The following is a 25,879-nucleotide window of genomic DNA, read 5'->3' on the forward strand; positions in this document are numbered from 1 at the left end:
AAGAACTCATTGACATGGTTGCTAATAACCAGTTCATGTACACTTCTGAGAGGAATCCTGTGAGTAATGGGACGCCTCAGAAGAAGGGAGTTCTTGAAATTGATACTCTAAATGCCATATTGGCCCAGAATAAAATATTGACTCAGCAAGTCAATATGATTTCTCAGAGTCTGAATGGAATGCAAGCTGCATCTAACAATACTCAAGAGGCATCTTCTGAAGAAGAAGCTTATGATCTTGAGAACCCTGCAATAGCAGAGGTGAATTACATGGGTGAACCATATGGAAACACCTATAATCCCTCATGGAGAAATCACCCAAATCTCTCATGGAAGGATCAACAAAAACCTCAACAAGGCTTTAATAATGGTGGAAGAAACAGGTTTAGCAATAACAAGCCTTTTCCATCATCCACTCAGCAACAGACAGAGAATTTTGAGCAGAATCCATCTAGCTTAGCAAATTTAGTCTCTGATCTATCTAAGGCCACTGTGAGTTTCATGAATGAAACAAGGTCCTCCATTAGAAATTTGAAAGCACAAGTGGGCCAGCTGAGTAAAAGGATCACTGAAATCTCTCCTGGTACTCTCCCAAGCAATACAGAAGAAAATCCAAAAGGAGAGTGCAAGGCCATTGATATAACCATCATGGCCGAATACAAAGAGGAAGGGGAGGACGTGAATCCCAAGGAGGAAGACCTCCTGGGACGTCCAGTGATCAATAAGGAGTTTCCCTTTGAGGAACCAAAGGAATCTAAGGCTCATCTAAAGACCGTAGAGATTCCATTGAACCTCCTTATGCCATTCATGAGCTCCGAAGAGTACTCCTCTTCTGAAGAGAATGAAGATGTTACTGAAGAGCAAGTTGCCAAGTTCCTTGGTACAATCATGAAGCTGAATGCCAATTTATTTGGTAATGAGACTTGGGGAGATGAACCTCCCCTGTTCACCAATGAACTGAATGCATTGGATCAACTGAGATTGCCTCAGAAGAAACAGGATCCTGGAAAGTTCCTGATACCTTGTACCATAGGCACCATGACCTTTGAGAAGGCTCTATGTGACCTGGGGTCAGGAATAAACCTCATGCCACTCTCTGTAATGGAGAAACTGGGAATCTTTGAGATATAAGCTGCTAAAATCTCATTAGAGATGGCAGACAATTCCAGAAAACAGGCTTATGGACAAGTAGAGGACATATTAGTAAAGGTTGAAGGCCTTTACATCCCTGCTGATTTCATAATCCTAGATACTGGGAAGGATGAGGATGAATCCATCATCCTTGGAAGACCCTTCCTAGCCACAGCAAGAGCTGTGATTGATGTTAACAGAGGTGAACTAGTCCTTCAATTGAATGAGGACTCCCTTGAGTTTAAAACTCAAGGACATCCTTCTGTAAACATAAAAAAGAGGCACAATAAGCTTCTCTCAAAACAGAGTCAACCAGAGCCCCCCACAGTCAAACTCTAAGTTTGGTGTTGGGAGGCCACAACCAAATTCTAAGTTTGGTGTTGAACTCCCATATCCAAACTCTAAGTTTGGTGTTGGGGAGTCTCAACAATGCTCTGAACATCTGTGAGGCTCCATGAGAGCCCACTGTCAAGCTATTGACATTAAAGAAGCGCTTGTTGGGAGGCAACCCAATTTTTATTTATCTAATTATATTTTTTATTAGTTATATGTCTTCATAGGTTCATGATCATGTGGAGTCACAAAACAACTGAAAAAATTGAAGAAAAATAAAAAACAGCATAAAAAAAATAGCACACCCTGAAGGAGGAGTTCACTGGCGTTTAAACGCCAGTAAGGAGCATCTGGCTGGCGTTCAACGCCAGAACAGAGTATGGATCTGGCGTTGAATGCTAGAAACAAGCAGCATCCTGGCGTTCAGACGCCAGAAATGCACAATGAAGAAGAGCTGGCGCTGAACGCCAGAAACAAGCATCTGGCTGGTGTTCAACGCCAGAAATATGCTGCATCTGGGCGCTGAACGCCCAGAACAAGCATCAATTCGGCGTTTAAACGCTAGAATTGCATACAAAGGCATTTTACATGCCTAATTGGTGCAGGGATGCAAATCCTTGACACGTCAGGATCTGTGGACCCCACAGGATCAACTCAGCATCTGTGGACCCCACAGGATCCCCACCTACCACCACTCACTCTCTTCCCTCTTCTCAATGTTCATCCTCTCTTCCCAATAAACACTCTTCCCCAAAACTCTTCACCAATCACCTCAATCTCTCTTCCCTATCACCACTTCACCACTCACATGCATCCACTCTTCCCCATAAACCTACCTCATAAAGTCCACCTACCTTCAAAATTCAAAATCAATTTCCCACCCAAACCCACCCTATATGGCTGAAATTAACCCCCTCCCCTCCCTATATAAAGCCCTCCATTCTTCCTCATTTTCACACAACACAACCCTCTCTTCCCCTTCTTGGCCGAATACACCTCTCCCTCCTCTCCTCCATATTTTCTTCTTCTTCTTCATCTATTCTTTCTTCTCTTGCTCAAGGGCGAGCAATATTCTAAGTTTGGTGTGGTAAAAGCATAAGCTTTTTGTTTTTCCATTACCATTTATGGCACCTAAGACCAAAGAATCCTCTAGAAAAGGGAAAGGGAAGACAAAAGCTTCCACCTCCGAGTCATGGGAGATGGAAAGATTCATCTCCAAAGCTCATCAAGACCACTTCTATGATGTTGTGGCCAAGAAGAAGGTGATCCCCAAGGTCCCTTTCAAGCTCAAGAGAAATGAGTATCCGGAGATCCGACATGAAATCCAAAGAAGAGGTTGGGAAGTTCTAACAAACCCCATCCAACAAGTCGGAATTCTAATGGTTCAAGAGTTCCATGCTAATGCATGGATCACTAGGAACCATGATCAAAGTAAGAACCCGAATCCAAAGAATTATAATACAATAGTTCGGGGGAAATACTTAGATTTTAGTCTGGAAAATGTGAGGTTGGCGTTCAACTTGCCTATGATGCAAGGAGATGCACGCCCCTACACTGGAAGGGTCAACTTTGATCAAAGGTTGGACCAAGTCCTCACGGACATATGTGTGGAAGGACCTCAATGGAAGATTGACTCAAAAGGCAAACCGGTTCAACTTAGAAGACTGAACCTTAAGCATGTGGCTAGAGGATGGTTGGAGTTCATCCAACGCTCCATCATCCCCACTAGCAACCGATCTGAAGTTACTGTGGATTGGGCCATCATGATTCATAGCATCATGATTGGTGAGGAAGTAGAAGTTCATGAAGTCATCTCCCTTGAACTCTACAAAATAGCCGAAAAGTCCTCCCCCTTGGCAAGGCTAGCTTTCCCTCATCTTATTTGCCATATATGCTACTCAGCTGGAGCTTTCATAGAAGGAGACATTCCCATTGAGGAAGAGAAGCCCATCACTAAGAAAAGGATGGAGCAAACAAGAGAGCCCACTCATGGAGCTCAAGAAACGCATGAGGAAGCTCAACATCAAGAAATCCCTGAGATACCTCAAGGGATGCACTTTCCTCCACAGAATTTTTGGGAGCAAATCAACACCTCCCTAGGAGAATAAAGTTCCAACATGGGACAGTTAAGGGTGGAACATCAAGAGCACTCCATCATCCTTCATGAAATTAGAGAAGATCAAAAAGCAATGAGGGAGGAGCAACAAAGACAAGGAAGAGACATAGAAGAGCTCAAGGACATCATTGGTTCCTCAAGAAGGAAACGTCACCATCACTAAGGTGGACTCATTCCTTGTTCTTAAATTCTCTGTTTTTTGTTTTCTTTACGTTAAGTGCTTATCCATGTTTGTGTCTTATTACATGATCATTAGTATTTAGTAGCTATGTCTTAAAGTTATGAATGTCCTATGAATCCATCACCCCTCTTAAATAAAGAATGTTTTAATTCAAAAGAACAAGAAGTACATGAGTTTTGAATTTATCCTTGAACTTAGTTTAATTATATTGATGTGGTGACAATGCTTCTTGTTTTCTGAATGAATACTTGAACAGTGCATATGTCTTTTGAAGTTGTTGTTTAAGAATGTTAAATATGTTGGCTCTTGAAAGAATGATGACAAGGAGACATGTTATTTGATAATCTGAAAAATCAGAAAAATGATTCTTGAAGCAAGAAAAAACAGTGAATACAAAGCTTGCAGAAAAAAAAATAGCGAAAAAAAAAGAAAGAAAAAGAAAAAGCAAGCAGAAAAAGCCAAAAGCTCTTAAAACCAAGAGGCAAGAGCAAAAAGCCAATAACCCTTAAAACCAAAAGGCAAGGGTAATAAAAAGAATCCCAAGGCTTTGAGCATCAGTGGATAAGAGGGCCTAAAGGAATAAAATCCTGGCCTAAGCGGCTAAACCAAGCTGTCCCTAACCATGTGCTTGTGGCGTGAAGGTGTCAAGTGAAAACTTGAGACTGAGCGGTTAAAGTCAAGGTCCAAAGCAAAAGAAGAGTGTGCTTAAGAACCCTGGACACCTCTAATTGGGGACTTTAGCAAAGCTGAGTCACAATCTGAAAAGGTTCACCCAGTTATGTGTCTGTGGCATTTATGTATCCGGTGGTAATACTGGAAAACAAAGTGCTTAGGGCCACGGCCAAGACTCATAAAGTAGCTGTGTTCAAGAATCAACATACTGAACTAGGAGAATTAATAACACTATCTGAACTCTGAGTTCCTATAGATGCCAATCATTCTGAACCTCAATGGATAAAGTGAGATGCCAAAACTATTCAAGAGGCAAAAAGCTACCAGTCCCGCTCATCTGATTGGAGCTATGTTTCATTGATAGTTTGGAATTTATAGTATATTCTCTTCTTTTTATCCTATTTGATTTTCAGTTACTTGGGGACAAGCAACAATTTAAGTTTGGTGTTGTGATGAGCGGATAATTTATACGCTTTTTGGCATTGTTTTTAGTATGTTTTTAGTAGGATCTAGTTACTTTTAGGGATGTTTTCATTAGTTTTTATGTTAAATTTATATTTCTAGACTTTACTATGAGTTTGTGTATTTTTCTGTGATTTCAGGTATTTTCTGGCTGAAATTGAGGGACTTGAGCAAAAATCAGATTCAGAGGTTGAAGAAGGACTGCTGATGCTGTTGGATTCTGACCTCCCTGCACTCAAAGTGGATTTTCTAGAGCTACAGAACTCAACATGGCGCGCTTCTAATTGTTTTGGAAAGTAGACATCCAGGGCTTTTCAGCAATATATAATAGTTCATACTTTGGCCGCGTTTAGATGATGCAAAAGGACGTTGAATGCCAGTTCTATGCTGCAGTCTGGAGTTAAACGCCAGAAACACGTCACGAACCAGAGTTGAACGCCAAAAACACGTTACAACTTGGCGTTCAACTCCAAAAGAAGCCTCTGCACGTGGAAAGCTAAAGCTCAGCCCAAGCACACACCAAGTGGGCCCCGGAAGTGGATTTATGCAGCAATTACTTACTTCTGTAAACCCTAGTAGCTAGTTTAGTATAAATAGGACCTTTTACTATTGTATTAGACATCCTGGATTGTATTTTTGATCCTGTGATCACATTTTGGGGGCTGGCCTCTCGGCCATGCCTGAACGTTTCACTTATGTATTTTCAACGGTAGAGTTTCTACACTCCATAGATTAAGGTGTGGAGCTCTGCTGTTCCTCATGAATTAATGCAAAATACTACTGTTTTCTATTCAATTCAACTTATTCCGCTTCTAAGATATCCATTCGCACCCAAGAACATGATGAATGTGATGATTATGTGACGCTCATCATCATTCTCACTTATGAACGCGTGCCTGACAAACACTTCCATTCTACATGCAACCAAGCTAGAATGAGTATCTCTTGGATATCTAATACAGGGGACCGAGTCCGAGTTATTAGTATCTTCGTGGTATAAGTTAGAACCCATGGATGGCCATTCCTGAGATCTGGAAAGTCTAAACCTTGTCTGTGGTATTCCGAGTAGGATCTGGGAAGGGATGGCTGTGACGACCTTCAAACTCGCGAGTGCTGGGCATAGTGACAGACGCAAAAGGATAGTAAATCCTATTCCAGTATGATCGAGAACCTCCAGATGATTAGCCATGCCATGACAGAGCATTTGGACCATTTTCACAGAGAGGATGGAATGTAGCTATTGACAACGGTGATGCCCTTACAGAAAGCTTGCCATGGAAATGAGTAGGAATGATTGGATGAAGACAGAAGGAAAGCAGGGGTTCAGAGAAACAAAAGCATCTCTATACACTTATCTAAAATTCTCACCAATGAATTACATAAGTATCTCTATCTTTATTTTCTGTTTATTTATTATTAATATTCGAAAACTCCATAATCAATTATTATCCGCCTAACTGAGATTTACAAGATGACCATAGCTTGCTTCATACCAACAATATCTGTGGGATCGACCCTTACTCACGTAAGGTTTTATTACTTGGACGACCCAGTGCACTTGCTGGTTAGTTGTGCGAAGTTGTGAAGTTATGTGTGGACCATGGTATTGTGCACCAGTTATTGGCGCCATTGCCAGGGAGAGAACGAACAACAAATTTTACAACCTCAGAGTAACAATTTCGCATACCAGATAGCATCAATATTTTTTTAGAATAAATGACCATTTGTATCCATGAAAGATGAAAACGCTGACATATGTACCTACACTAGATCGAAACTAAACTTGTACCCACGGAAGATTTCCTCCGTATGACAAAAGTACCCTGTCTTTGGAGTGCCACATAGGGTACTTTTGGCACACGGAAGACATCTTACGTGGGTACAAGTTTAGTTTCGATCTAGTGTAGGTACATATGTCAGTGTTTTCATCTTTTATGGACACAAATGGTCATTTATTCTATTTTTTATTTTTTTCCAATCTATGATGGACCTCGATAGTTAATAATTCATAGTCAACTCTCAATTAAGAACAAATAAATTAGTATTTTATCTGAAAACAATGATTTATATATGATGTAAAATATCAAATATACAGAATGTAAACACAAAATGAAAGTTTGATAAGGAAATACATAGGATAGAACTATACTGACATTAATCTTGTTCATATTCATCATCTTCTTCCTCTAGTTCATCATCCTCCTCTTTCGAGGTAATTTCCTGATAATCAAACTCTTCTTCTTCTTCGTCTCCATCAACCCTGTCTTCTTCTTGAAGATCGTTGTCGTCCAATGGTAGTATGTCATCATCTAGCCTAAGGTCAATGATGTCGTCATCCATAACAGCCGATCTAAGGGTGATCGGATCACCAATATCAACCACCATTTTCGAAGGAGTTGGGTCATCGATTGGGAAAGGTTCATGACCCTCTATCCAATCAGACTTGATGCTACCTCTTAGCTTAGTCTTAACCACAACCACCCAACTAGACTTGCATGACCTTGGATAAGGAAAATAGTATACATGTCGTGCATTTTGAGATAGAATATAAAGATCGTAGTGCCTATATTTTCTGGTCACATTTACTTTAGTGATATTGTAGTTCTTATGCTTTCGTGTTCCTTGTCGTGAACTTGGATCATACCATTGACATTTAAACATGTACATATTGTACGTTGTTCGACAAAAATACTCTAATTGAATTATATTGTGCAACACACTATACCAATCAGAATGACCACTCGTTGTATCTCTCTTGGTTACTCTCCCAATTCATTTCTTCCATGTTTAGTTCTCTAACCACTCAAACCCTTGTTAATCGACCCCCAGACATATTGAAATTCGAGGCAAACTAGTTAATTCCTTGCTCATCCACTTCTCCGTGTTCTATCTACATCTAATACCCATCTTTGAATCCATTACGGTAGAGGTGAAGTGTTATATCCGAAGGTCCTAAATTAGTCGGCCGACATTTATAGCACGAACACCTAGATATCCCTTGAGACCTAAATGGTTCCATGTTGAAGACATATGCAACAAATGCGTCATTCCCCACAAAGAATTCAGGTTTTAAACCCCTCCCCCCTATCCACTATTATCCCTATGATATATCCACAGACAATGACTTGGAATTATCTTGCAACAAACACCCTAGAATTCATCCAACAACACAACTTATTAAAACTTTTAGAAAATTTGGCAGGGTGTCTCCTATAATTAGAATCTCCAACCAAATTTGATTATCATTTTCTCATAAGCCAAACATGTTTTAAACAATTTAAATGAAATTTAGGCAAAACTTCCCCTTAATTCAAGGACATCCACCAAATAAATTTAACGGTTTTCATAGAGAAAATAATTGCAGACGTTAATTAATTAATCAAGAGATTAAACACAAAAACTGATTTTATTTTCTAATAAGACTTAAAAGTAGTCCTTATGTCGAATTATATGTCACATATTCAAGCTAGTCTTGTCCGATTAAATCTTTAGAAGAAAAACATAATTTTCAAAAGTTGTTCTAATCCGACTTATATGTCACTTATTCAAAATTAGAGTGATTGAAAATCATGCATGTGTCACACACTAATTGAACCACTATTCCTAGCCAAATTCAAAGAGTCATGTAAAAGAGTTTTCAAGCTTTAATTCAAATATCAAATTTTTCAATTATAATAAAAAAATTCAAAAAGGATTATCATGCCTTCTGATACTACTAATTTGAATGAAAAATGAATAACTCAATCATAAAATAGATCAATGCAAGACTTCAAAATAAAATAAACTTAGATTAATAACCCAAAAAAAATATAAATAAAGCTCCTAACCCTTTGTCAAAGGATTAGTACCCATAAAAAAGAAAAGAAAAGAACGAAAAGAGATTATGGATGAGTTGGATTTCCCTCCCTGTGAACTAGGTTCACTTATTTATATCCTAATTCTAGAATTCAAATTCAAACTAAACTAATTTTATCATTTGGAGAGGAAGATAAGATAACTATCCTAATCTTATCTTTTGGATAAAAGGATAAGCTAACTAATTACTGACTTATAAATTCAAAATTCAAAACAATAATTCAACTCAAATCTAACAACCGAATCTCTTATGCTTCTAGAAAGAATTAATAACTAATCTTCTAGAGTCTTTAATATTTTGGATGTGATTAAGGCTTCTAATGATGTTGATAATTAAGTTTGGGCCTTAATTGTTGAATCCTGAGATTTGTAATTGCATTTTGTATTAGATGAGTTTAGGCAAAAGCCCAAAAACACCTTCCAGGAATGACAATATGCCGGGCATGTAAGGGGATGCAAGGAGGACGCTCGACGGAAGCAAGGAGGAAGCCAAGCTTACCGAGCATGTGAGGAGGCTGCCGGGCACAGAATAGGGCATGCTTGCTTGCTCCATTTCCTTTTTTCTTAGGACATGCTTCTATTTTTCTTATGCCACGCTTTTGCTGATTTTGAGTTTTTCTTTTGATTCTTGATTACTTTTGAGCCAAAAACTCCTGAAAACACAAAAATACTATCCCAACTTCAAATATTTGATTATTTATTAAATTCTATTAGAAAACATAAGAAATTTAAATAAATCCTAAAAAATTATATGAAAAAAGATTTTAAAAATCACTTAAAATAACATGTCATCAGAAGCTTTAATTTTCTTTTTTATTTTTTGGCTTTGGAATTCTTTCTTCTAGTAAGTTTTTAGAAAGCACAAAACTCAATACCTTTCGTATGCTATATATGTTATCCGAGATGCAGGTAACTTTGATTTTGTTTCCTTTTTATGTTATTCTCTCGCTTTCTATATGGTTTTGCTTGTAATAAATTATCGAATTTAAATCACTTAATACTCACCCATTACATAATTGTGATAAACTGTGACTGGTTCTTTGACACATAGCCCAAGTTTTTTGTTAAGTTTTTTTAGTTGTATGACTTTATTAATTGTTTATTTATTTATTTGTATTATTTAATGAAATTAGATATCGATAAAAGTTGGATTTCAAAGCCACGAGGTAGTGAAAAATATAGGGATAGTTTGAACAGATATCTAGACTTTCAATTTTCCAATGCATCATCTGATGGATGATACATTATCCATGTCCTTTGTGTGGATTCTGGTTTTTTCAAACTAGAGAAGATGCGTATGATCATCTACTGATGAACATTTTTCCCCTAATTATACATTTTGGTTACATCACGGTAAGAGGATCGTAGATGAGAGCTCCAGCGATAGACAAGAACCTAGTCACGAGGTTTATAGTTTTCATGACTTGCTTGAAGATGGCGAGAAGAAATTATATCTAGAAAGCTCAAGATTCACGAAGCTATCTTTCATGGTGAGGTTGTTCCAGATAAAGAGCATGTGAGGAGTGAGCAATAAGGCATTCGATTTGATTCTAGAGTTATTGGGGGATGCCTTTGAGCATGCAAAGATTTTGAATACATTGCACGAGCCAAGAGGATAATAAAAAAGCTTGGTATTGCATACAAGAAGATAGATGCATGTCCAAATGACTACATGCTATACCAGAACGGTGACCAAGACCTATCTAGATGCAAACGGTGTGGGACATCAAGGTGGAAGCAAAAGACTAGGAAGAATTCTATAGTAAGGGTCAAAATGGTTGTCAAGAATAATGGAAAACCTCAAACAGCGAAGATTCTTTGTTATATTCCTCTTAATCCACGATTGCAGCTATTATTCATGTCCAGCAAGACATTCGTGGATATGTTGTGGCATAGAAAAGGTACTAACTCTGATGATTTTTTGAGTCATCCTAGGGATGGCGAGGCCTGAAAAGTATTTAACAGAAGATATATCGACTTTTCTGGTAATCCACGCAGTGTTCGCTTAGCCTTGGCCATCGATGGCTTCAATCCTTTTGGAAACTTAAGTTCAAAGTACTCAATTTGGCCTGTGATTCTTATTCTGTACAACTTACCTAACTAGATTTTCATGAAACAAACCAACTACATTCTCTCTATGGTTATTCCCAGTCCTAAAATGCCTGACAATGACATAGATGTTTACCTATAGCCCTTGATCGATGAGTTGAAGCAGTTGTGGGCTAGTGTTGAAACTTATGACGCTAGCGAAAAAACAAACCTTCAAGATGTATGCTACGTTGTTGTGGATAATCAGCGATTTTTTAGGCTTGGACAATTTATCTGGGTGGAATACGTATTGTGGGAAAAGTTGTCCCACGTGCAATTTAGATGCCGAGACTAAGCGACTCACCTTCAATCAGAAATGGTGTTTCATGGGTGATGAGCGGATATTTTATACACTTTTTGGCATCACTTTCATATAGTTTTTAGTAGTTTTGTTTAGTTTTTATTGAGTTTTTATAGGTTTTAATGTTAAAATCATATTTTTGGACTCTACTATGAGTTTTTGTGTTTTTGGACAATTTCAGGTATTTTCTAGCTGAAATTGAGGAGCTGGAGCAGAAGTCTGATTCAGAGAGAGAAAGCACTGCAGATGTTGTCTAGATCTGACCTGCCTGCATTTGGAAGAGGTTTTCTGGAGTTACAGAAGTCCGAATGGAGCGATCTTAATGGATATGGAAGGCTGACTTCCAGAGCTTTCCAGCAATATATAATAGTTCATACTTTGCTTCAGATTAGAAGCCCAAAACTGCCGTTCAACGCCAGCTTCCTGCCCCCTTCCAGGCGTCCAGCGCCCAAAGAGCAGAGACCAATGTACAAACACCCAAAGAGGACCCCCTAGCTGGCGTTCCATGCCCCAGAGACCTCATAGCATGTGGATCTCATCAAAGCTCAGTTGAAACACTCACCAAGTGGGCCCCAGAAGAGGATTTTAGCACTAAATAGACTGTTTAACCTTTACTAGTCATTTGTTTAGTATTTAAGGGATTTTATTTATGTAATTCAGGGAATATCCAATTCAGGAGAGCATTGATGAGAGGACTTTTGCGTGGTCTAGAAATTTGCGGATAAATCCTCGTTGCAAGTATAGTTTCTAAACCTTCAAAAGTCCTTTCATACAAACGTTTTGGTTGTCACAAGTAACAAACCCCTTAAAAATTGTTAACCGAGTATTCAAACCTCGGGTCATCTTCTCAAGGAACTATGAGGAAGTATGTTATTATTATTGGTTACAAAGGTTGTAATCGGGATTTAGAAGGTGAGAAGCAAGTAATTTAAATGACGAGTGAATTAAATGGCAATTAAAAATAACTAATAACTATAAAACAACTTTTGGCAAGATAAGGGAAATTAGAAGTCCAACTGAGTTATCCGTCTCAACAATAATGAAAGTTGTATCTTAATTCCACTTAGTTAACCTTATGAAGCAAAGGTAAGTCAAGGGACTAATTAGTTTGACCTTCGAATCCTATTTATTTCCTAGGAAAAAGTTGGGATTATTGAAGTTCAGATCAATTAGCAAGATAACGATTATCAATTATGCTGAGTTCGATAATGTTGAGTCACTAATTTCTTAACCAAGACCAAAAGGGGAAAAAGTAAATTGCTGGAATAATAAAAGTGTCCTTAGATGGGAAGCAATGGCAACTTAAATCAAAGAGAACGATCATAAACTGAAAATACCTTGAATATCATTAATTCAAATAGAAATCTGTAACATGGAATAATTCATAAATTAAATTATAATAATCAATTCAAATATTGGAATCAAATAAATAAAGGTAAAATTGAAATAAAGGAACATTAAAACCTGGATCCAGAGTTACTCCTAAAATAAGAAGAAGTCCTAAATCCTAAGAGAGAGAGAGAGAATCTCTCTCTAAACTAAATCTAAATCATGAAGACTAGAAATTGGCGAGCTCCCTCTTAATGGATTTATTCTTCCACTTTATAACCTCTAATCTATGCTTTCTGTACTTGGATCTGGGCCAAAAAGGGCCTCAGAAATTGCTGGGGGCGTATTCTGTAAATTATGATACGTGGCCTCTGTCACGCGTCCGCGTGGGTCACGCGGTCGCGTCATCTGGAGCTTTTCCTTTCCACGCAGTCGCGTCAGTCACGCGTCCGCGTCGTGGGTGTTCTACTCAAGGCGCGCGGTCGCATCAGTCATGCGTCCGCGTCGTTGCTTCTTTGCTTCTGGCACGCGATCGCGTCGTCCATGCGATCGCGTGGATACCAGTTTCCTTAAAGCTCCGTTTTGCCTTCTCCTTCCATTTTTGTATGTTTCCTTTTTCATCCTTTAAGTCATTCAGCCCTAGGAAACCTGAAGCTACTCAACACACTAATCACGGCATCGAATGGAAATAAAGGTAATTAAAATAATTAATTTTTTAAAGCTTAGGAAACATGTTTTTCACAATATGACATAAAAAGGAAGGGAAAGTAAAACCATACAATTAATGTGAATAAGTAGGTGAAGAGTTGAATAAATCACTCTAATTAAGCACAAAAGAACTCATGAAATATGGGTTTATCAACCTCCCCACACTTAAACACTAGCATGTCCTCATGCTAAATCCAAGGTAAATAATTAAGGTTTAAAGTGATGGAATGTTATGAAATGCAACCTATGCTAAATGCATCTACCTAATGAGTCATGCAATTCTAATTCATCCACTCATATATAAAGCCTACATGTAGTCAAATTATTTCACATTCTCAAGGAGATATATATACATATATAGCTAACCCTCAAATAATAAAGCATTTTTTTTTTTGCAAATGAGATGAGAAAAAAAACTTGCAAGACAATCAGAGATAAATGTTAATGAGCTTTTGAACCCTCACTGGATTTTGTATTTTCCCTCTAATCACTCAGTGTTTATTGGGTTAATCACTCTATTCTTCTTTTTATTCTTTCTTTCTATAACTTTATTTTTCGTCTAACCAATCAACAATTATAGAACATAGTCATACCAAAACTCATGAGGTCTTTAATTAAGGTTGTAATGGGGTCAAGGCAAAGGGTAAGGATATATGTATAAGGCTAAGTGAGCTAATAAGTGAATCCTTAATTAGACTAAGATCTCACCTAACATACATACTTAGTAAAACAATGCTTCTTTACCTATTCTCCCTATTTTCTTGCTTTTAATGTCACATGCTCATGTTTCAATTCTTGTTTTTATCCCATGTGCATTGCTTTTTATTTTGCATTGGGGAGTTATTTTTGTATCCCCTTATTTACATGCTTGAAAACTAACTTTTTTTTTTAACTGAAAAATGTAGGATACAGTGATTAACATGAATGCTATGCATGATTCCAGGTTAATGTTAAAATAAAAAAAAGGGTAAATTGAAAACAATAAACAAGAAATAGATTGAGAAAGAAGCGACCATACCATGGTGGGTTGTCTCCCACCTAGCACTTTTAGTTAAAGTCCTTAAGTTGGACACTGGAAGAGTATCCTGTTATGGTGGCTTATGTTTAAATTCGTCCAAAAATTTCCACCAGTGCTTGGAATGCCAATAGCCTCCGGGGTCCCAAACTAGGCATGTAAAGCTTCTGAGCAGCTTCAAATAGATATTCAGCCTCCCGGGATGACGAATGTCAGAATATAATCCATGATCCCAAGCTGTGTTTTTAGATCCGCCTCCGTTTTGATTTGTAAGTTTCCATTTGGGCGGGTTAAAAAGTAGAATCTCACCGTGGTGACCAAACGTTCTCCGTGATCCATGCAATTGAGCATGATACCAATCCGTGTACTTCGAGGTGAAGTGTGGAACCTTATTGAACCTGGTGCACCAGCTCTGAGTACGAGCCAATTCCCTCTTACTCTTAAAGCCGCAGAGAGCTCTAAGTTGGCCATCTATTTCAAGCAAACCATATTCAAGTGAATAAGTAAAATTATAAGTTAAGGATTGTACCCACTTGAAGCTTGTATTAGGTGGTAATGGCCTTGGGATAGGTGTTTTTGGTGGTTCTGCAAGTTCCGTTTCCTTGTGCTCTTCTGTGAATTCTTCCACTTCCTTGCAAAGGTCTTCAATTGTATCTGTATCCTGGTCAAAGTCTTCTATGTCTTCCTCATCACTTGAGTTATAGATTGGAGGTTGAGAGAAATCTACCTCCGCATCATCTTCATATTCACTTGGGGAAAATTCTTCGATCTCAGAGAATTCACTTGCGAACGCAAGTTCATCACTAGGAGAACTAGACTTGTGACTATCATCATCAAGGAAATTTACTTCTTGGATTATTCCGTCTGATTCTTCGTAAACGACTTGCCTTGGAGATTGTACGGTATCCTCCTTAGCATCAACTGTAGTATCTTGGACGGAATTTTCCTTAATTCTGGATTCCCAAGGAAGTTCCCAAGGAAGTTCAGCATCTCCTAGATCTTCAACCAACTCTTCTTCTTGAACAATGACAGCTTCTTCTACTTGTTCTAGTACGAATTCATTCTCTGTCTTGTCCACTGGAGTCTCTAGTATTTCTTTCATGCTACGCTCTTCATCGGGTTGTCCACATGGAGCTGTGGTTGATCCTTGTATATTTGAGCGCCTAGTGGCCCATTGAATTAGTGCTTGCTCCAGTTGTTGAATGGTTGTTTGAAATTTAATTATTGTTTCTTTTAGGCGATCCTCTGCTTCACGATTTGCCGGACTTGGACATGATACAAAGGAAAGTGGTGATGAATGGGAACGATTGGATTGGTATTGGGGTAAGGAAGGATCATATGATGGCGAATGGTGAAGAGAAGCTTGTGAGTGTGGTGGTTCGAGCTTATGTTGAAAGGATGGTTCATATGTACGGGGTGGGGCTTGTTGGTAGTTACAAGGTTGTCCACCATGTCTTTCAGCTGGGTATGCACAGTAGAATGGTCTTTGTCCAGGATATCTCGGAGGGTGTTGCTGCCAAAAGGGTTGATTAGATCCTCTTGGTTCCATCCATCCTTGATTGGTCTGACCTTGATGCACATTCCTGCTGTAACTTCTATTTCCTTTAACAATATTAGAACCAAACTCAAAGCAAGAGGGGTGAGAGTTTATAGTAGCAAATAAAGATAAAAAGGAAAAACAAAAATAAATAAACAAGCAAAAAAAAAAAATTTACAATAACCAATAATAAGGCACATGTTAGCAGTTCCCCGGCAATGGCGCCATTTTGATGAGAAGACTTTTGCGTGGTCTAGAAATTTGCGGATAAATCCTCATTGCAAGTATAGTTTCTAAACCTTCAAAAGTCCTTTCATACAAACGTTTTGGTTGTCACAAGTAACAAACCCCTTAAAAATTGTTAACCGAGTATTCAAACCTCGGGTCATCTTCTCAAGGAACTGCAAGGAAGTATGTTCTTATTATTGGTTACAAAGGTTATAATCGGGGTTTAGAAGGTGAGAAGCAAGTAATTTAAATGATGAGTGAATTAAATGGCAATTTAAAATAACTAATAACTGTAAAATAACTTTTGGCAAGATAAGGGAAATTAGAAGTCCAACTGAGTTATCCCTCTCAACAATAATGAAAGTTGTATCTTAATTCCACTTAGTTAACCTTATGAAGCAAAGGTAAGTCAAGGGACTAATTAGTTTGACCTTCGAATCCTATTTATTTCCTAGGAAAAAGTTGGGATTATTGAAGTTCAGATCAATTAGCAAGATAACGATTATCAATTATGCTGAGTTCGATAATGTTGAGTCACTGATTTCTTAACCAAGACCAAAAGGGGAAAAAGTAAATTGCTGGAATAATAAAAGTGTCCTTAGATGGGAAGCAATGGCAACTTAAATCAAAGAGAACGATCATAAACTGAAAATACCTTGAATATCATTAATTCAAATAGAAATCTGTAACATGGAATAATTCATAAATTAAATTATAATAATCAATTCAAATATTGGAATCAAATAAATAAAGGTAAAATTGAAATAAAGGAACATTAAAACCTGGATCCAGAGTTACTCCTAAAACAAGAAGAAGTCCTAAATCCTAAGAGAGAGAGAGAGAATCTCTCTCTAAACTAAATCTAAATCATGAAGACTAGAAAATGGCGAGCTCCCTCTAAATGGATGCATTCCTCCACTTTATAACCTCTAATCTATGCTTTCTGTACTTGGATCTGGGGCAAAAAGGGCTTCAGAAATCGCTGGGGCGTATTCTGTAAATTCTGATACGTGGCCTCTGTCACGCGTCCGCGTGGGTCACGCGGTCGCGTCATCTGGAGCTTTTCCTTTTCACGCGGTCGCGTCAGTCACACATCCGCGTCGTGGGTGTTCTACTCAAGGCGCGCGGTCGCGTCAGTCATGCGTCCGCGTCGCTGCTTCTTTGCTTCTGGCATGCGATCGCGTCGTCCATGCGATCGCGTGGATACCAGTTTCCTTAAAGCTCCGTTTTGCCTTCTCCTTCCATTTTTGTATGTTTCCTTTTTCATCCTTTAAGTCATTCAGCCTTAGGAAACCTGAAGCTACTCAACACACTAATCACGGCATCGAATGGAAATAAAGGTAATTAAAATAATTAATTTTTTAAAGCTTAGGAAACATGTTTTTCATAATATGACATAATAAGGAAGGGAAAGTAAAACCATGCAATTAATGTGAATAAGTAGGTGAAGAGTTGAATAAATCACTCTAATTAAGAACAAAAGAACTCATGAAATATGGGTTTATCAAGCATCATACACGTTTACTTTGTATTTCCTTTCAGTATGAGTTTCTAAACCTCCTAGGTTGAGGGGAGGAGCCCTGCTGAGTCCTATGAATTAATAAAAGTACTACTGTTTCTCTTCGATCAGTGTTTAATTAATTCTAAGATGTATATTCGTACTTCATCGTGGTGAATAGGACGATCTAAACAATTAGCTCTGTTCATCACATTAAGATGAACGTGCCTGACAAACACCCGCGTCTACTTGGGTCAGAATGCATCTTTCACCGGACAAGGATGACCAACAGCTTGAATATACGACTCTCAGACGGCTAATCCCCGACTTCGTTGGGAACTTCTCGAGACACCAGTTCAGCCGATTTCGGGGAGATTAGGGTGTCTGTGGTAGAGGCTAGAACCCTATGATGCAGCATTCTCTGATCTAGAAGATCCGACCTTGTCTGTGGTGTTTTGAGTAAGATCACTAAGGAGAATGAACTGTACGCGCTTCACCCTCAAGCAGAGATGGATCCACACTAACCCTGGGGTTCAGATCCGGAGGCGTATTGGCAGCTGCTCAAACCAGTGTCAATCACATACAGCCGGCCATTGAAGAAATCACTCACAAGCAAGGAGAGCAGTAGTACCAGAGTTAATTCAGAAAGACAAAGCAACTCTAACGCTCAACTCTATTCTTATTCCTATCCTTTAACTTTATTACAATTAGGTATTCCTTTCACAATCAACAACCTTCTGATTCCGCCTGACTAAGAGCTGCAAGATATCCATAGCTTGCTTCAAATCACAATCCTCGTGGGATTGATCCTAACTTACTCAGCTATTACTTAGACGATCCAGTGCACTTGCTGGTACTGCTGCGGTACGAAAATTGTGGGGGGTTTGCGTACACGCGCACCAAGTTTTTGGCGCCGTTGCCGGGGATTGTTGAGTTTGGACAAACTGACGGATTTTCTTTCTCCCTAGATCAGGTAATTTATTTTATTTTATTTTAATTGAGTCTTTTATTTTGTTTTCTTCTTCTCTAATTTTCGAAAATCATTAAAAACCTTTTCAAAAATATTTTTATTTTCTTTGTTCAATTTATGTTCTTGTTGAATCTTTGATTTTTGCAAAAGTATAACTTTGATTTGAGTCTTTTATTTTTATTTTCTTCTTCTTCAATTTTTCAAAAAATTCAAAAATCTTTTCAAAAATATTTTTTATTTTCTTTGCTTAATTTGTTGTTCAATTGGTTAGAGCGTTGTGCTCATGTTCTTGGTAATTTGTTGTTCCTTTGAGTCTTTCTTTCAAAAAAATTTTCAAAAATAATTTTTTCTTTAGTTTAATGTTGTGTCAACTCTTTAAGTTTAGTGTCTTCTTGTTATTTTTCTTTTGTTTTTCGAAAATTTTGGTTTGGTTTTCTAAAAATTTTAAGTTTGGTGTTCTTTCTATGTTCTTGTGTGTTCTTCTGAGTCTTCAAAGTGTTCTTCAGTCTTGTATGTGTTTTGATCTTAAAATTTTTAAGTTTGGTGTCCCCTTGTGTTTCTCTCCAAATTTTCGAAAATAAAGGGGTGCTAGATCTAAAAGTTTTAAGTCTTGTGTCTTTTTTGTGTTTTTTCTCTTTCATCATAAAATTCAAAAATAAAAAAAAATTATCTTTTCTAACTTATCTTTCACTTAATTTTTGAAATTTTTGACTACAAATTCAGATTTTGATTTTAAATCTTCATCTTATCATATCTTAGTAGTCAAGTTTTCAAAAATAAAATCTTTTCAAAATTAAAAATTTTATTGATGAGCGGATAATTTATACGCTTTTTGGCATTGTTTTTAGTATATTTTTAGTAGAATCTAGTTACTTTTAGGGATGTTTTCATTAGTTTTTATGCTAAATTCACATTTCTGGACTTTACTATGAGTTTGTGTGTTTTTCTGTGATTTCAGATATTTTCTGGCTAAAATTGAGGGACTTGAGCAAAAATCAGATTCAGAGGTTGAAGAAGGACTGCTGATGCTGTTGGATTCTGACCTCCCTGCACTCAAAGTAGATTTTCTGGAGCTACAGAACTCAAAATGGCGCGATTCTAATTGCGTTGGAAAGTAGACATCCAGAGCTTTTAATCAATGTATAATAATCCATACTTTGACTGAGTTTAGATGACATAAAAGGGCGTTGAACGCCAGTTCTATGCTACTGTCTAGAGTTGAACGCCAGAAACACGTCACAAACCAGAGTTGAACGCCAGAAATACGTTACAACCTGGCGTTCAACTCCAGAAAGAGCCTCTGCACGTGTAACATTCAAGCTCAGCCCAAGCACACACCAAGTGGGTCCCGGAAGTGGATTTATGCATCAATTACTTACTTCTGTAAACCCTAGTAGTTAGTTTATTATAAATAGAACTTTTTACTATTATATTAGACATCTTGGGACGTCTGGTTCTTAGATCAGAGGGGCTGGCCATTCGGCCATGCCTGGACCTTTCACTTATGTATTTTTAACGGTAGAGTTTCTACACTCCATAGATTAAGGTGTGGAGCTCTGCTGTTCGTCAAAGATTAATGCAAAGTACTACTGTTTTTCTATTCAATTCAACTTATTCCGCTTCTAAGATATTCATTCGCACTTCAACCTGAATGTGATGAACGTGACAATCATCATCATTTCCTATGAACGCGTGCCTGACAACCACTTCCGTTCTACCTTAGATTGAATGAGTATCTCTTGGATCTCTTAATCAGAATCTTCGTGGTATAAGCTAGATTGATGGCGGCATTCATGAGAGTCCGGAAAGTCTAAACCTTTTCTGTGGTATTCTGAGTAGGACTCTGGGATTAAATGACTGTGACAAACTTCAAACTCGTGAGTGCTGGGCGTAGTGATAGACGCAAAAGGAGGGTGAATCCTATTCCAGTATGATCGAGAACCTCAGATGATTAGTCGTGCTATGGCAGAGCATTTGGACCATTTTCACAAGAGGATGGAATGCGGCCATTGGCAACGGTGATGCCTCCAGACGATTAGCCATGCAGTGACAGCGCATCGGACCATTTTCCAGAGAGGATCAAAAGTAGCCATTGACAATGGTGATGTCCTTACATAAAGTCAGCCATGGAAAGGAGTAGGATTGATTGGATGAAAACAGCAGGAAAGCAGAGGTTCAGAGGAACGAAAGCATCTCTATGCGCTTATCTAAAATTCTCACCAATGATTTACATAAGTATTTCTATCCTTGTTTTATTATTTATTTTCAAAAACTCCATAACTATTTTATATCCGCCTGACTGAGATCTACAAGGTGATCATAGCTTGCTTCATACCAACAATCTCCGTGGGATCGACCCTTACTCACGTAAGGTTTATTACTTGGACGACTCAGTGCACTTGCTGGTTAGTTGTATCGAAGTTGTGAATGAAAAACAATTTATTAAGACGTGCGTACAGAGTTTTTGGCGCCGTTGCCTGAGATCACAATTTCGTGCACCAAGTTTTTGGCGTCGTTGCCGGGGATTGTTTGAGTTTGGACAACTGACGGTTCATCTTGTTGCTCAGATTAGGTAATTTTCTTTTTGTTTTCTTTTCAAAAATTTTTCAAAAATCTTTCAAAAAAATTTTCTCCTCTGTTTTCCAAAAAATAAATAAATAAATAAAATAAAAATGTTTTCAAAAATATATTTTTCTTAAGAGTTTTTAAGAATGAATTCTAGTGTTTCATGATGATTTGTTGAATCCTGGCTGGATGTAAAGCTATGTCTAAATTCGTTTGGACTGAGGCTTCAACTAATCACTTCAATGCAATTAATTCCATACTAAAGCTTGGCTGGCTATTAAGCCATGCCTAACCCTCAGATTGGAGCTTTAGACTAAGAGTGAAAGATTCCTGGAATTCATATTAAAAATTTTGAAATCCTTATTTTTCTTTTTTACACTAATTTTCGAAAAATATAAAATAAAAATACAAAAAAAAATTAGAAAATCATAAAAATCAAAAATATTTTTGTGTTTCTTGTTTGAGTCTTGAGTCAAATTGTAAGTTTGGTGTCAATTGCATACTCATTTTGCATTTTTCGAAAAATTCATGCATTCATAGTGTTCTTCATGATCTTCAAGTTGTTCTTGGTAAGTCTTCTTGTTTGATCTTGATGTTTTCTTGTTTTGTGTCTTTTCTTGTTTTTCATATGCATTCTTGCATTCATAGTGTCTATACATGAAAAATCTTTAAGTCTGGTGTCCTGCATGTTTTTTTTGCATTAAAAATTTTTTCAAAAATAAGTTCTTGATGTTCATCATGATCTTCAAAGTGTTCTTGGTGTTCATCTTGACATTCATAGCATTCTTGCATACATTCATTGTTTTGATCTAAAATTTTCATGCATTGCATCATTTTCATGTTTTTCTCTCTCATCATTAAAAATTCAAAAATAAAAAAAATATCTTTCCCTTTTTCTTCTCATAAATTCGAAAATTTGAGTTGAATTTTTCAAAACTTTTTAAAATTCAGTTGTTTCTTATGAGTCAAATCAAATTTTCAATTTAAAAATCTTATCTTTTTTTAAAATCTTTTTCAAATATCAAATCTTTTTCATTTTTCTTAGTTATTTCGAAAATTTTAAAAATATTTTTCAAAAATCTTTTTCTTCTCTTTATCACATAATTTTCGAAAATAACATCATCAATTAATGTTTTGATTCAAAAATTTCAAGTTTGTTACTTGCTTGTTAAGAAAGATTCAAACTTTAAGTTCTAGAATCACATCTTGTGATTTCTTGTGAATCAAGTCATTAATTGTGATTTTAAAAAAAATTCAAATCTTTTTCAAAACTAATTTCAATCATATCTTTTCAAAAATATCTCTTTATCTTATCTTTTTCAAAATTTGATTTTAAAATATCCTTTCTAACTTCTTATCTTCTTATCTTTTCAAAATTGATTTTCAAATTTGTTTCAACTAACTAACTAACTTTTTGTTTGTTTCTTATCTTTTTGAAAACTACCTAACTAACTCTCTCTCTCTAATTTTCGAAAATATCTTCCCTCTTTTTCAAAATTTCTTTTTTTAATTAACTAATTATTTTCATTTTTTATTTTAATTTTCGAAAAATTACTAACCTTTTTCAAAAACTATTTTCGAAAATCACTAACTCTTTTTCAAAAATAATTTTCGAAAATTCCCTTTCTCTCTCATCTCCTTCTATTCATTTATTCATCTACTAACACTTCTCTTCATCTCACATCCCTGCTCTCCTCACCCGTTTGTTTCTTTCTTTATATTACATTCTTTTCTTCTTCTTTTCTTCTACTCACAAAGGGAACCTCCATACTTGGGCAAAAAGGATCCTTATTATTATTATTTTTCTGTTCCCTCTTTTTCATATGAGCAGGAGCAAGGACAAGAATATTCTTGTTGAAGCAGATCCAGAACCTGAAAGGACTCTGAAGAGGAAACTAAGAGAAGCTAAATTACAACAATCCAACAAGCACCTTTCAGAAATTTTCGAACAGGAAGAGGAGATGGCGGCCAAAAATAATAATAATAATGCAAGGAGGATGCTTGGTGACTTTACTGCACCTAATTCCAATTTACATGGAAGAAGCATCTCCATTCCTGCCATTGGAGCAAACAATTTTGAGCTGAAACCTCAATTAGTTTCTCTGATGCAGCAGAACTGCAAGTTTCATGGACTTCCATCTGAAGATCCTTTTCAGTTTTTAACTGAATTCTTGCAGATATGTAATACTGTTAAGACTAATGGAGTAGATCCTGAAGTCTACAGGCTCATGCTTTTCCCTTTTGCTGTGAGAGACAGCTAGAATATGGTTGGACTCTCAACCTAAGGATAGCCTGAACTCTTGGGATAAGCTGGTCAAGGCTTTCTTAGCCAAGTTCTTTCCTCCTCAAAAGCTGAGTAAGCTTAAAGTGGATGTTCAAACCTTCAGACAGAAAGAAGGTGAATCCCTCTATGAAGCTTGGGAGAGATACAAAGAACTGACCAAAAAGTGTCCTTCTGACATGCTTTCAGAATGGACCATCCTGGACATATTCTATGATGGTCTGTCTAAATTAGCTAAAATGTCATTGGATACTTCTGCAGGTGGATCCATTCACCTAAAGAAAATGCCTGCAGAAGCTCAAGAACTCATTGACATGGTTGCTAATAACCAGTTCATGTACACTTCTGAAAGGAATCCTGTGAATAATGGGACGCCTATGAATAAGGGAGTTCTTGAAATTGATACTCTGAATGCTATATTGGCTCAGAATAAAATATTGACTCAGCAAGTCAATATGATTTCTCAGAGTCTGAATGTAATGCAAGCTGCATCCAACAGTACTCAAGAGGCATCTTCTGAAGAAGAAGCTTATGATCCTAAGAACCCTGCAATAGCAGAGGTAAATTACTTAGGTGAACCTTATGGAAACACCTATAATCCATCATGGAGAAATCATCCAAATCTCTCATGGAAGGATCATCAAAAGCCTCAACAAGGCTTTAATAATGGTGGAAGAAATAGGTTTAACAATAGTAAACCTTTTCCATCATCCACTCAGCAACAGACAGAGAATTCTGAATAAAATACCTCTAATTTAGCAAACTTAGTCTCTGATATGTCCAAGGCCACTATAAGTTTCATGAATGAAACAAGATCTTCCATTAGAAATTTGGAAGCACAAGTGGGCCAGCTGAGTAAAAGGATCACTGAAATCCCTCCTAGTACTCTCCCAAGCAATACAGAAGAGAATCCAAAAGGAGAGTGCAAGGCCATTGAATTAATTACCATGGTCGAACCTGTAAGGGAGGTTGAGGACGTGAATCCCAGTGAGGAAGACCTCCTGGGACGTCCAGTGATCAATAAGGAGTTTCCCTCTGAGGAACCAAAGGAATCTGAGACTCATCTAGAGACCATTGAGATTCCATTGAACCTCCTTATGCCATTCATGAGCTCTGATGAGTATTCTTCTTCTGAAGAGAATGAGGATGTTACTGAAGAGCAAGTTGCCAAGTACCTTGGTGCAATCATGAAGCTGAATGCCAAATTATTTGGTAATGAGACTTGGGAAGATGAACCTCCCTTGCTCATCAATGAACTGAGTGATCTGGATCAACTGACATTGCCTCAGAAGAAACAGGATCCTGGAAAGTTCTTAATACCTTGTACCATAGGCACCATGACCTTTGAGAAGGCTCTGTGTGACCTTGGGTCAGGAATAAACCTCATGCCACTCTCTGTAATGGAGAAACTAAGAACCCTTGAGGTACAGGAAGCCAATTTCTCATTAGAAATGGCAGACAAATCCATAAAAATAGCTTATGGACAAGTAGAGGACATGTTAGTAAAGGTTAAAGACCTTTACATCCCTACTGATTTCATAATCCTGGATACTGGGAAGGATAAGGATGAATCCATCATTCTTGGAAGACCCTTCCTAGCCACAGCAAGAGCTGTGATTGATGTGGACAAAGGAGAATTGATCCTTCAACTAAATGAGGACAACCTTGTGTTTAAAACTCAAGGATCTCTCTCTGTACCCATGGAGAGGAAGCATAAAAAGCTTCTCTCACTGCAGAGTCAACCAAAGCCCCCACAGTCAAACTCTAAGTTTGGTGTTGGGGAGTCTCAACAATGCTCTGAACATCTGTGAGGCTCCATGAGAGCCCACTGTCAAGCTATTGACATTAAGGAAGCGCTTGTTGGGAGGTAACCCAATTTTTATTTAACTATATTTTTATTATTTATATGTCTTTATAGGTACATGATCATGTGGAGTCACAAAATAAATCAAAAAATTGAGAACGGAATCAAAAATAGCAGAAGAAAAATCACACCCTGGAGGAGGATCTCACTGGCGTTTAAACGCCAGTAAGAAGCATCTGGCTGGCGTTCAACGCCAGAACAGAGCATGGTTCTGGCGCTGAACGCCCAAAATGGGCAGCATCTGGGCGTTTGAACGCCAGAAGTGCACCCTGGAGAAGAGCTGGCGCTGAACGCCCAGAACAAGCACCAATCTGGCGCTGAACGCCCAGAGTTGTGTGCAAGGGCATTTTGCATGCCTAATATGGTGCAAAGTTGTAAATCCTTGGACACCTCAGGATCTGTGGACTCCACAGGATCACCTTAGGATCTGTGGACCCCACAGGATCCCCACCTACCTCCACTCACTTCTTCTCACCCCTCTTTCACACAATCCCATAAACACTCTTCCCCAAAACTCTTCACCAATCACCTCAAACTCTCTTCCCTATATATAGCCCTCCATTCTTCCTCATTTTCACACAACACAACCCTCTCTTCCCCATCTTGGCTGAATACACCTCTCCCTCCTCTCCTCCATATTTTCTTCTTCTTCTTCATCTATTCTTTCTTCTCTTGCTCGAGGGCGAGCAATATTCTAAGTTTGGTGTGTTAAAAGCATAAGCTTTTTGTTTTTCCATTACCATTGA

General features: G+C 37.6%; 1 non-coding gene across 1 annotated transcript; it reads right to left on the reverse strand.

Moving 5' to 3' along the window:
- Positions 1-23,346: 23,346 nt before the first annotated feature.
- LOC148570585 (small nucleolar RNA R71) lies at positions 23,347-23,454 on the reverse strand. The gene has a single exon (XR_015907831.1). It is a non-coding gene; the product is annotated as a small nucleolar RNA R71 (small nucleolar RNA).
- Positions 23,455-25,879: the final 2,425 nt, after the last annotated feature.

The sequence above is a fragment of the Arachis ipaensis genome, chromosome B3 (assembly GCF_059453495.1).
Source record: "Arachis ipaensis isolate K30076 ecotype BB chromosome B3, ASM5945349v1, whole genome shotgun sequence".
Lineage (NCBI taxonomy): Eukaryota > Viridiplantae > Streptophyta > Magnoliopsida > Fabales > Fabaceae > Arachis > Arachis ipaensis.